This window comes from Rhinolophus hipposideros (genome assembly GCF_964194185.1).
Source record: "Rhinolophus hipposideros genome assembly, chromosome: 6".
In the NCBI taxonomy this organism is placed as follows: Eukaryota; Metazoa; Chordata; class Mammalia; order Chiroptera; family Rhinolophidae; genus Rhinolophus; species Rhinolophus hipposideros.
The window spans coordinates 1680677-1694216 of record NC_138052.1 but is presented as its reverse complement, the minus strand read 5'-3'; the positions used below and the strand labels follow the sequence as shown (position 1 = coordinate 1694216).

The window sequence follows — 13540 nt, the reverse complement described above, 5'->3', positions numbered from 1 at the left end:
ATAAATGAAGGGAACATATATTTTCCCAATTACCCATGTGCAATTTTACAATTAAAGAATTAAACTGCTAAAAACTCAAGTTTAGAACAAAAGAATTCAGAAATATTACAAAATGATATTATATATGTGTATACTGGTTTCCTAAACTGTAAAATAAAAATAATTGATTTGGCTTATGGGTATTAGCATAATAAAACACTAAATACACTTAAAATTTCCTACTACAAACATCTAGAAATGCTAGAAAACTATTTAATAAACATACATAGCTTGCACAAAATAATGTGAGTAATGGAGAAATCCTCAGGTTCCAAGAGAAGAGAAATGAAACAAAGACCAATAAACATAAAAGTTTATACAGAAACTACCCTAGGGGAAAGATAGGTTGATGGTCTTTGCAACCCAATAACTGCAATTTAATGCCTTCTTGGAGATAATAGACTAAATCTAGGAGGAGCATTAGTTAGGAAATAATGAACTAAGTTCATTATATAAATATGTCTGTATTTCGAGTGAATTATTTAATTTGAAATAATTCACCTACCAGCATAAGATTAGAGAAAAAAAGCTCATTTCATTTGGGCTCAGTGGAGAAGATAAAAGTATTACCTCCTAAGAACACATAGTATAAACTACTTCACACTTGTGATTGGTGTGGACAGAAAAGGGGCCACATGTTAAATCTGACAAACTCAGGAGACTGAAAATAACCACATAGGATAGTGTGAATATAAAAATTCCTAACTAAGGTGGGCCATGGCAGGAAGTCACATCCTTGGCCTGTAGCTTCCTTAACAAAGGTCAAGCTTTACCTCAAGTGAGTCTATCTGTTGTCTTTTTGCATCTAAGATAACATACCCTTGGAATGTCAGAGCAATCCCTTTTTCTGGAGGCCCCCCCCCCAGGGGGCACAACCCACCACACCAGAGCAGGAAACTACAAAATCCCTCACTGTTACCTTGTTCCCCAAATACCATCACTATGTGCTGCAAAATGCTATTAACTATCCTGTACCCACCAACATAAAATAAGTATCTGTCTCTCCAATTTACTTTTTATCCAATCCCAGACATTTTCCCCCTTTGTTTTCTCCCATCCTTTAATCTACAACCAATGGATTTCATGTAACCCGCCTCCTTTGATTCTAATGTATAAAATAAATTGCAAAACGGCCATTTGCTAGAGCATTTTCTCAATCCATTGAGACTTTGCTTCCCGGCAATTGTCATTAGTTTGGCTCAGATGAACTCATAAGCTTTCTCTTAGTCTGGATGTTTTTTCATTGACATTGGGATTTTAATTTACTCTATTAACATGGTCTGTGATAGGTAATTTTATATGTGAATTTGAGTGGGCCACAGGTTTCCAGATGTCTGGTGAAACATCATTCTGAATATTTTTGTTAGTATGGTTTTGGATAATATTAACATTTAAATCAATAGACTGAGTGAAGCAACTCCCTTCCATGATGTAGATAACTCCAATCATTTGTAGGACTGAATAAAGCAAAAGGTAGACCTTCTCCCAAGTAAGAAAGAATTCTCTTACCTGATGACTTTAAAACTGGAATATTTGCTTTTTTCTACCTGATGACTTTCAAACTATGACATCAGCTGTTCCTGGTTCTACAACAGCCCCCTGGCTTGGACTCAAACTGGGATATCAGCTCTTTCTGTTTCTACAGTAACTTCTGGCTGCAGACTTAAACTAGAATATTGGCTCTACAAATTTTGGACAGCATTTGTAATTCCATTAGTCAATTCCTTATAATAAATATATTTATAGATGATAGAGAGGTAGATAGATAGGCGATGATAGATATATAATGATAGATAAAGAGATAGATAGCTAGCTAGATATCTTTTTTTTTGTTTTTTTGTTTTTTTGTTTTTACTTCTACAGAGAAATGTTTATTTTAATTCATACTACTCTAGCACTGAATTCCATGGTCCTTCCTTTGACAGAGATGGGCACAGAGAAATAGATCTCTACTACTAGTAACACATTCGTACAATCATGATGATACATTGATGAAACCCAGTGTCTGTTGTTGGGAAATGCTAGGGAGTAGCGGTACCTCTTACAGATTGAAGGGTGCAGGCCTGTCTCAAGGGATCGGTCACCACTCAGCTCCAGCTGACTCTTGCCATGGGGGTGGCCCAGTGTCTTCCATTTACCAGTTCTTCAAAAGAAACCAAAATCTGGATTTCAAGTGAAATATCCAAATTTTAAAATATTGGCTCATTTTAAAAAACATATTCCCCAAATAAAATACATCTGTGGGCCAGATGCCACCTCTTACTACCCATTTTTTAATTTTATTCCTGTGTTATACTGTACTGCATTTGTCTGTCTCCCATGTTCCAAATACAGATACCACCTTTATAATGGAAGGCTGAAAATCCAGCCCAGGTTATGTACTAGAAGATGGCCTTTCCCTCTTGATCTAGACCTACAAGTCATCCTGAAGAAAATCTGACTATTCAGCTCAAGATTCCTGCCTAACCCAGGAATTCGTAGACTTTTTTTTTTTAATTAATTTTATTGGGGTGACAATTGTTAGTAAATTTACATAGATTTCAGGTGTACAATTCTGTATTACATCGTCTATAAATCCCATTGTGTGTTCACCACCCAGAGTCAGTTCTCCTTCCATCACCATATATTTGATCCCCTTTACCCTCATCACCCACCCCCCACCCCCTTACCCTCTGGTAACCACTAAATTATTGTCTGTGTCTATGAGTTTTTCTTTCTCATTTGTTTGTCTTGTTCTTTTTGGTTTATATACCACATATCAGTGAAATCATAGGGTTCTCTGCTTTTTCTGTCTGACTTATTTCACTTAGCATTATTCTCTCGAGATCCATCCATGTTGTCACAAATGCTCCTATATCATCTTTCCTTAACGCCGAATAGTATTCCATTGTGTATATGTACCACAACTTCTTTATCCATTCATCTATCGAAGGACATTTTGGTTGTTTCCATGTCTTGGCCACCGTAAACAAAGCTGCAGTGAACATTGGCGTACACGTGTCTCTATAGAGAAATGCTTTTATATTTTTGGGGTAGATATCCAGGAGAGCGACTGCTGGGTCATATGGTAATTCTATTCGTAATTTCTTGAGGAACCTCCACACTGCCTTCCATAGTGGCTGCACCAGTCTGCATTCCCACCAACAGTGTATGAGAGTTCCTTTTTCTCCACAGCCTCTCCAACACTTGTTACTATTTGTTTTGTTGATGAAAGCCATTCTGACTGGGGTGAGGTGATATCTCATTGTGGTTTTCATTTGCATTTCTCTGATGATTAGCGATGTTGAGCATTTTTTCATATGTCTATTTGCCATTTGTATATCCTCTTTGGAGAAATGTCTCTTCAGGTCCTCTGTCCATTTTTCAATTGGGTTGTTTGTTTTTTTGTTGTTGAGTTTCATGAGTTCCTTGTATATTTTAAATATTAGCCCCTTATCAGAGGAACTGTTTGGGAAAATCTTCTCCCATTCAGTTGGTTGCCTCATTATTTTGTCAATAGTTTCTTTTGCTGCGCAGAAGCTTTTCAGTTTCATATAATCCCATTTGTTTATTTTAGTTTTTACTTCCATTGCCTTTGCAGTCAAATTCATAAAATGCTCTTTGAACCCAAGGTCCATAAGTTTAGTACCTATGTTTTCTTCAATGCAGTTTATTGTGTCAGGTCTTATGCTTAAGTCTTTGATCCATTTTGAATTAATTTTGGTACATAGTGACAGATAGCAGTCCAGTTTCATTCTTTTGCACGTAGCTATCCAATTCTGCCAGCACCATTTATTGAAGAGGCTGTCTTTTCTCCATTGTATGTTTTTGGCTTCTTTGTCAAAAATTATCTGTCCATATTTATGTGGTTTTATTTCTGGGTTCTCAATTCTATTCCATTGGTCTATGTGTCTGTTTTTCCGCCAATACCAAGCTGTTTTGATTATTGTAGCCCTGTAGTACAAGGAAAAATCAGGGAGTGTGATACCTCCAGTATTGTTCTTTTTTTTTAATATTGCTATGGCTATTCGGGAACTTTTGTGGTTCCAAACAAATCTGATGATTTTTTGTTCTATTTCTTTAAAAAATGCCATTGGGATTTTAATGGGGATTGCATTAAATCTGTATGTGGCTTTGGGTAATATGGCCATTTTAACTATGTTGATTCTTCCAATCCATGAGCACGGAATGTCTTTCCATTTCTTTGTGTCTTCTTCAATTTCTTTCAAAAATGTCTTATAGTTTTCAGCATATAAATCCTTCACATCCTTGGTTAAGTTTATTCCTAGGTATTTTATTCTTTTTGCTGCAATTGCAAAGGGAATTGTTTTTTCTATCTCTTTTTCTGAGATTTCATTGTTGGTATATAAGAAAGCAATGGACTTTTGTACGTTGATTTTGTGGCCAGCAACTTTACTGTATTCATTGATTGTTTCTAATAGCTTTTTGGTGGAGTCTTTAGGGTTTTCTATATATAGCATCATGTCATCTGCAAAGAGTGACAATTTAACTTCTTCATTCCCAATTTGGATGCCTTTTATTTCTTTCTCTTGCCTGATAGCTCTGGCTAGGACTTCCAACATTATGTTGAAAAGCAGAGGTGATAGGGGACAACCTTGTCGTGTTCCTGAACGTAGAGCAAAGGGCTTCAGCTTTTCACCATTAATTATGAGATTAGCTGAGGGCTTGTCGTATATGGCCTTTATTATGTTGAGGTATTTTCCTTCTATACCAAATTTAGTAAGTGTTTTAATCATAAATGGATGTTGTATCTTATCAAATGCTTTTTCTGCATCAATTGATAGAATCATATGATTTTTGTCCTTTATTTTGTTTATGTGATGTATCACATTGATGGATTTGCGAATGTTGAACCATCCTTGTGCCCCGGGGATGAACCCCACTTGGTCATGATGAATAATCTTTTTAATGCATTGTTGTATTCGATTTGCTAGAATTTTGTTTAGGATTTTAGCATCTGTATTCATCAGAGATATAGGTCTGTAGTTTTCTTTTTTTGTGTTGTCCTTACCAGGTTTTGGTATCAGGGTAATGTTGGCCTCATAAAATGAGTTAGGGAGTACTGACTCTTCTTCAATTTTTTGGAAGAGTTTGAGCAGGATTGGTATTAGATCCTCTTTGAAGGTTTGGTAGAATTCACTGGTGAAGCCATCTGGTCCAGGACTTTTGATTTTGGGAAGGTTTTTGATGACTGATTCAATTTCGTTACTGGTGATCGGCCTGTTAAGATTTTCCAGTTCTTCATGATTCAGCCTTGGAAGGCTATATGTTTCTAAGAACTTGTCCATTTCTTCTAAGTTATTAAATTTGGTGGCATATAGTCCTTCAAAGTATTCTTGAATGATCCTTTGTATTTCTGTGGTGTCCGTGATAACTTCCCCTTTTTCATTTCTGATTTTGTTAATTAGTGTCTTCTCTCTTTTTATCTTAGTGAGTCTAGCCAAGGGTTTGTCGATTTTGTTAATCTTTTCAAAGAACCAGCTTTTTGTCACATTAATTTTTTCTATTGTCTTTTTTTCTCTATTTCATTTAGTTCTGTTCTGATTTTTGTTATTTCCTTTCTTCTGCTGACCTTGGGTTTCGCTTGTTCTTCTTTTTCTAGTTTTTTAAGGTGTAACATGAGGTTATTTATTTGGGATTTTTCTTGTTTCTTGAGATAGGCCTGTAATGATATAAATTTCCCTCTTAAAACTGCTTTCGCGGCATCCCAAAAATTTTGGTAGGATGTATTTTCATTGTCATTTGTTTCTATGTATCTTTTGAGCTCTCCTCTAATTTCTTCTTTGACCCAGTCGTTCTTTAAAAGTACGTTGTTTAATCTCCATGTATTTGTGTTTTTTCCTGCTTTCTTTTTGCAGTTGATATCCAATTTCAAAGCTTTGTGATCAGAAAATATGCTTGGTATGATTTCAATCTTCTTAAATTTGCTGAGGCTGATTTTGTGTCCCAATATATGGTCTATCCTTGAGAATGTTCCATGTACACTAGAAAAGAATGTATAGTCTGATGTTTTAGGATGAAGTGCTCTATATATGTCAATTATGTCCAATTCATCTAATGTGTCATTTAGGGCTGCGATTTCGTTATTTATCTTCTGTTTGGATGATCTATCCATAGCTGTCAATGATGTATTTAAGTCCCCTAGTATAATTGTGTTTTGGTCAATTTCTCCCTTTAGTTCTGTTAGTAGTTGCTTGGTATATTTCGGTGCTCCCTGATTGGGGGCATAAATATTGATGACTGTTATGTCTTCTTGTTGTATAGTCCCCTTTACCATTATGAAATGTCCATCTTTGTCTCTTGTTATCTTTTTCACCCTGAAGTCTGTTTCATCGGAAATCATTATGGCTACACCTGATTTTCTCTGGGTACCATTTGCTTGGAGTGTCAATTTCCACCCTTTCACTTTGAGTCTATGCTTGTCCTTGTAGCTGAGATGTGTCTCTTGTAGGCAGCATATGGTTGGGTTTAGTTTTTTGATCCAATCTGCTACTCTGTGTTTCTTTATTGGTGAGTTCAGTCCATTTACATTTAGGGTGATTATTGATATGTGAGGATTTCCTGTCATTCTGTCTTTAGTTTTCTGGTAAGGCTGTGTCTCCATTGTTTCTTTGCCTTTTTGTTGTTGTCTGTTATTTCTGTGTGGTGGTATTCTATGATGTTTCCCTCTGTTTCTTCTTTTATTACAGTATATATTTCAGATTTGGATGTTTTTTGAGTGGTTACCCTTGAGTTTATGTAAAAGAAAGTTTGATATTTAGAGTATTCCAGTTTCTTCAGTACGCTTACTTTCTCTATTCCCATATTCCAGTTCAGGCCTTTACGCTCCCCCTTTTTATGTTTCAGTTGCCACAAGTTGTCCCTGTTGATGGTGGTCTAATAGCCTCCTTTAGTATTTCTTGTAGTGCAGGTTGTGTATTAGAAAATTCCCTCAGCTTCTGGATGTCTGCAAAGGTCTTTATTCCTCCTTCATATCTAAAAGAGATCTTTGCTGGATATATTATTCTTGGCTCAGGATTTCTCTCTTTCAATAGTTTGAATATTTGGTTCCATTCCCTCCTAGCTTGTAGAGTTTCTGCTGAAAAATCTGATGATAATCTAATGGGCTTTCCTTTGTAAGTTACCGTCTTCTTTTCTCTGGCTGCCTTGAGGATTCTTTCTTTGTCATTGATTTTAGACAGCTTCAATACAATGTGCCTTGGTGAAGGCCTGTTGGGATTGAGGTAATTAGGTGTTCTATTTGCTTCTTGGATTCGAGGATCCAGTTCTGTCCACAAGTTTGGGAAGTTCTCATCGACGATTTGTTTGAATATATTCTCTGTTCTCTTCCCTCTTTCTTCTCCTTCTGGTATGCCCATTATTCTTATATTGCTCTTTCTGATGGAGTCAGAAAGTTCTTGTAGAGTTCTTTCATTTCTTTTAAGTCTCAAGTCTCTTTCTTCTTCCCTCTGTGTAAATTCCAGGTTCCTATCTTCGATGTCACTGATTCTTTCCTCCATCTGGTCAACTCTACTACCTAAGCTGGATATTTTATTGTTAATTTCTTCTATTGAGTTCTTAATCTCCAGAAATTCTATTTGGTTCTTTATCAAGATTTCAATCTCTTTTGTAAAATGCTCATGGTGTTCTTTGATTGTGTTTCTGAGTTCATTCAACTGCCTTTCTGTGTTTTCTTGCATCTCGTTCAGTTTTTTCAGAATTGCGATCTTGAATTCTCTGTCATTTAAATCACAAAGGTCCATATCTCTAAGTTCCTTTTCTGGACACTTTTCACTTTCTTTCTGAGCTATCTTGTTGCCTTGGTTATTCATGGCAATCACTGATTTACTATTTCTCTTCCTAGACATCTACAGGAGTGTCTTCTGCAACAGGTTGATAGGTATGCGAAGAGCTTTTGGAGTTCCAAAGCTCTTTCTGCACCAGATTCAGATCCCGTTTGTTTCAGCAGTTCTGTTTACTCCTGCAGGGATCCGCCCAGATTGGTGGGGCCAGGGGCGGGGTGAGTTGTGAGAGGTGGCCCAGAGCAATGGCGGCGACCACCACCACAGCCAGTCCTGCTTCCACAGCTCCCTCCCCTTTGCTGGAACTAGTTGAGCTGCGAATCTGTGTCTGCGGTCCACAGTTCTCAGAGCAGCAAATATTCTGTCCTTTGATCCGACACTGCTACTTTATCGCTTCTAGCACCGGGCAGGTGGGGGCGGGGCGAGCTCTGGGAGGGTAGGGATGGGGCGGCTAGTCTGTGCTTAAGGCTTCCGTTCTCCGCTCGGCAGTGAGGGCTTAAACCACCGATTTCAGCCCTCTTCCCTCAGTCTTTGCTCCGAAGTCTGCCGTGAGCGAGCGTTGGGTTCAGCGGTTTTGTATGCTGCCCCCTCAGCCCTGTGGGCCGTAAGCGGAGCCCTAGCAGTCCGAGTCCTTCCCTCTCCCGCAGTTGCGGAAGATCCGGGCGCAGCGGACTCCGAGCACTGAGCTAGGTCTGTTTCCTACGCCCGCGCGGCTCCGTCTCAGCACTTCTCCTCTCCCTCCTCCCCCGCTCGCGCGATTCACCCACCTGGAGGTGAATTCAGTAGTCGGCCTCTTCGTCTTGCCTGTCTGCTGTGCAAGGAGTCCTTTGTGGAGTTATTGTTGTCCGATTCGTTGTAAATTCCAGGGGAGCGTTACAGAGGCTCACCTCACGCCGCCATTTTTTTTGATCTCCAGCTAGCTAGATATCTTATTGGTTGTGTTTTTCTGGAGGATTTGGAATAACGCATGGTCTCAAGACATTACCATAAAAATTGGTCTCAGGCCAGTGATGTTCCTAGAATGACTTACAGAGCCAATTCAAAAGCTCATTGCTAGGAATGTCCTCAGTGCAGATAATGAATAATTTCCACAGATGAAGCACCATTTAAAAGTGAACTCACAATCCAAAGTAATGAAGTCCATGAAAAAATAACCATACATGGTCTTCAGTGAGGATCAAAATAAATAGAATATTAAGACTCCCTCAGAATTTCAGATAATACAAGTGTATAAAATTAGTATATTTAAAATGATTAAACATATGCAATGAATCAAAACCGTAAGAACAAAACACTAATAAAAATTACTTTCAGAAATTAAAAAAAAGAAATTTAAATAATTGCAGAGAAATACAGGTAGAGAGAGAAGTTAAGAGATTTAGAAGACAAAAGATCCAACTTATTTCTTATATGAATTCTTTAAATATAGAATAAAAGAGTAGCAATATTTGAAGAGAAAACAGCTTAAATTTCTCAAGTTTGATTAAAAACACGTTTTCTCACATTCAAGAAATGCAATGGTTACAAGTCAACTTAATAAGAGGAAGATGATATATAGGTACATTGTAGTAAAATTTAAAAATATCAAAGGCACTGAGATCCTAAAAGTTGTCAAATAAAAAAAATTAGCAATGGAATCATAATTAAATTGACACCAGACATGCCATCAATAGCAACAAAATCTGAAAGAGCATGATTACACTCTTCAATGCACAGAGAAAATATAAACTATTATTCAAGAGTATAGACAAAATCAAGACATCTTTAAACAGTTTTTGAGAGTTTACTACTCATAAACTCTAGTCAAAAGAATTATAGAATAACTAAATTTAGGGAAAAAATTATCTCAAAAGAAAGAATGTAATGGGAAAAAGAATGATGAGTAAAAATATTGGCAAATAATTAGATATCCAACTAATTATTTATGAATAAATAATAATGACAATAATTCCTAATTTTAGAAATATAAAAGAGATGAAAATAATATACTAAACATGTATGTATGGCAGGAGAAGATAAAGTATAAGTTTAAGTTAAAGTTAAGTAAAGTTAAGTGCTTGTTTTGTTCAGGAAATTGTGGAGATTATTAATGAATGATAGAATTTCTTAGGTCAAGTGTGAATGTTAAAAACACAGCAGTTGCTACGGAAGGCAATAAAACAGAAAAGCAGTCAGGTGGGAAGATAGAAAAAGTAGACATGAGTTCAAAATTGGGTAAAGATTTTTTAAATTCTGATAAAAAAAATCATGACCAATGGAAAAAGAAAGGGGAGGAATAAATTAAAGGAGCAAGGAATAATATAATAAATAGAAAGTAAACATAAAATAAAATAAATCAAACCTAGTCAGACAGGATGGTGAGTTCGCACTTTAATCGTTCCCTCTGCTTCTCTGCTCCAGGCACATAGAAAAGACAGAAAACATCAGATTGATTAAAAAACAAAAACAAAAAAAAACCCACACAGATTAAGTAATAAGGAAGCCATTTTTATGGACTGGAACTACAATTGAAAAACAACTTTCGGTGCCACTTAGTGGGAGGCTGCCGCTGCAGAGGAATCACCCAAAGAGAAGCTGCAAAGATGCTGTCCGTGCGTTTCGCTGCCGCTGTGGCCCGCACCACATCTCAGCGGGCCGGGCTGGTCTCCAAAACTGTTTTGGAATCATCTTTCATTGCTTCAAGGAACCTCCATGCCACCAACACTCGTCTTCAGAGGACTGGCACTGTCACGATGTCCTCTATTCTTGAGCAGCGCACTGTTGGAGCTGATACCTCTGTTGACCTTGAAGAGACTAGGCGTGTCTTAAGTATTGGTGACGGTATTGCTCAAGTACATCGACTGAGGACATGAGTACATGTTCAAGCAGAAGAAATGGTAGAGTTTTCTTCAGGCATAAAGGGTATGTCCCTAAACTTGGAACCCGACAATGTTGGTGTTGTCGTGTTTGGAAACGATAAACCAATTAAGGAAGGAGATATTGTGAAGTGAACAGGAGCCATTGTGGAGGTTCCAGAGTTGACGAGGAGCTGTTGGGTTTTGTGGTAGATGCCCTTGGAAATGCCATTGATGGAAAGGGTCCAATTGGTTGCAAGACCCGTAGGCAAGCTGGACTGAAAGCACCTGTGATCATTCCTCGAATCTCTGTGCGGGAACCAATGCAAACTGGCATCAAGGCTGTGGATAGCTTGGTGCCAATTGTCGTGGTCAGCGAGAGCTAATTATTGGTGACCGACACACTGGCAAAACATCAATTTCTACCGACACAATCATTAACCAGAAATGTTTCAACGAAGGAACTGATGAAAAGAAGAAGCTGTACTGTATCTATGTCGCTATTGGTCAGAAGAGATCCACTGCTGCTCAGTTGGTGAAGAGACTGACAGATGCAGATGCCATGAAGTAACCATTGTGGTTTCAGCTACTGTTTCTGATGCTGCCCCACTTCAGTACCCGGCTCCTTATTCTGGCGGTTCTATGGCAGAATATTTTAGGGATAATGGCAAATATGCTTTGATCGTCTATGACGACTTATACAAACAGGTTGTTGCTTACTGTCAGATGTCTCTGTTGCTCCACCAGAGCCCTGGTCGTGAGGTCTGTCTTAGTGATGTGTTCTACCTACACAACGATCTGCTAGAGAGAGCAGCCAACATGAAGATTCTTTTGGTGTGGCTCATCGACTGCTTTACCAGTCATAGAAACACAAGCTGGTGATGTGTCTGCTTACATTCCAACAAATATAATTTCTATCACTGGTGGACAGATCTTCCACCAGACAGAACTGATCTACAAAGGTATTCCCTCTGCCATTAACATTGGTTGCATGAGTTCCTTATATGTTTTGGATAGTAGCCCCTTATCGGAGGCACTGTTTGCAAAAATCTTCTCCCATTCAGTTGGTTGCCTCTTTATTTTGTTGATGGTTTCTTTGCTGTGCAGAAGCTTTTAAGTTTTATATAGTCCCATTTGTTTATTTTAGCTTTTACGTCCTTTGCCTTTGGAGTCAAATTCATAAAATGCTCTTTGAACCCAAGGTCTCATACACTGCTGGTGGGAATGCAGACTGGTGGAGCCACTATGGAAGACAGTGTGGAGGTTCCTCAAAAAATTATGAATAGAATTACCATATGACCCAGGAATCCCTTTTATGGGTATCTACCCAAATTATCTGAAAACATTTATCCATAAAGACACGTGTGCTCCAATGTTCATTGCAGCTTTATTTACAGTGGCCAAGACATGGAAACAACCAAAATGGCCTTCAATAGAGGAATGAATAAAGAAGTGGCGGTATATATACGCAATGGAATACTATTCGGCAGTAAGAAAAGATGAAATAGCATCATATGTGACAACATGAATGAATCTTGAGATTATAATGCTAAGCGAAATAAGTCAGACAGAAAAAGCAGAGAACCATATAATTTCACTGATATGTGGAATATAAACCAAAAACAACAAAAGAACAAGACAAACAAATGAGAAACAAAAACTCATAGACACAGACAATAGTTTGGTGGTTACCAGAGGGTAATGGGGGAGAGGGTGGTAAATGAGGGTAAAGGGGATCAAATTTTTGTGATGGAAGGAGAAATGACTCTGGGTGGTGAACACACAATGGGATTTATAGATAATGTAATGCAGAATTGTACACCTGAAATCTATGTAACTTTACTAACAACTGACTTAAACTTTAATTTTAAAAAAAAATTTAACTAAAAAAAAATATTGGGATGCAAAAAAAGTGGTATTAAGAGGAAAATTTATATCATTACAGGACCGCTCAACAAATAACATAAATCCAAAATAAACAAACTAACATTACATCTTAAAGAAGTAGAAGAAGATGAACAAATAAAACTCAAAGTCACCAGGAGTAAGGAAACAATAAAAACAAGAGCAAAAATAAATGAAATAGAGAACAAAGAGATAATAGAAGACAACTAATGCAACAAAGAGCTGGTTCTTTGAAAAGGTTAATAAATTTGAGAAACCCTTGGCTAGACTCACTGAGGAAAAAAAAAAAACAAACAAAAGCAGAAATGAAACAGAAGAAGTTACAGTGGATACCACAGAAATACAAAATATCATACAGGAATACTATGCAGGACTATATGCCAATAAATTCAGTAACCTAGAAGAAATGGACAAGTTCTTAGAAATATATAGCCTTCCTAGATTGACTCTCAAAAGAACCGGAATATCTAAATAGATAAATCAACAGTAAGGAAATTGAAACAATCATTTAAATCATGCCCAAAAGCAAAAGTCCAGGACCAGATGGCTTCACTAATGAATTCTACTAAAATTTCAAAGAGGATCTAATACCAATCCTACTCAAACTCTTCCCAAAAATTGAAGAAGAGTCAGTACTCCCTAACTCATTTTAAGACGCCAACATTACCCTGATACCAAAACCTAGCAAGATAACACAAAAAAAGAAAATTACATACCAATATTTCTGAGGAATACAGATGCAAAAATCCTATACAAAATTCTAGCAAATCGAATGCAGCAATGCATTAAAAAGGATATTCATCATGATCAAGTGGGTTCATCCCCGGGGCACAAGGATGGTTCAACATTCACAAATCCATCAATGTGATACATCACATAAACAAAATAAAGGACAGAAATCATATGATTATATCAATTGATGCAGAAAAAGCGTTTAACAAGATAAAACATACATTTATGATTAAAACACTTAATAAAGTA

General features: G+C 37.2%; 1 pseudogene across 1 annotated transcript in view; it reads left to right on the top strand.

The window, feature by feature from the left end:
* Window positions 1-10402: 10402 nt before the first annotated feature.
* LOC308499034 (ATP synthase subunit alpha, mitochondrial-like) overlaps window positions 10403-13540 on the top strand; it is a 113366-nt pseudogene continuing 110228 nt past the window's right edge. Inside the window, exon 1 of the transcript in view lies at window positions 10403-11670. The product of the transcript in view is annotated as an ATP synthase subunit alpha, mitochondrial-like (transcript). The remainder of the gene's footprint in view (window positions 11671-13540) is intronic.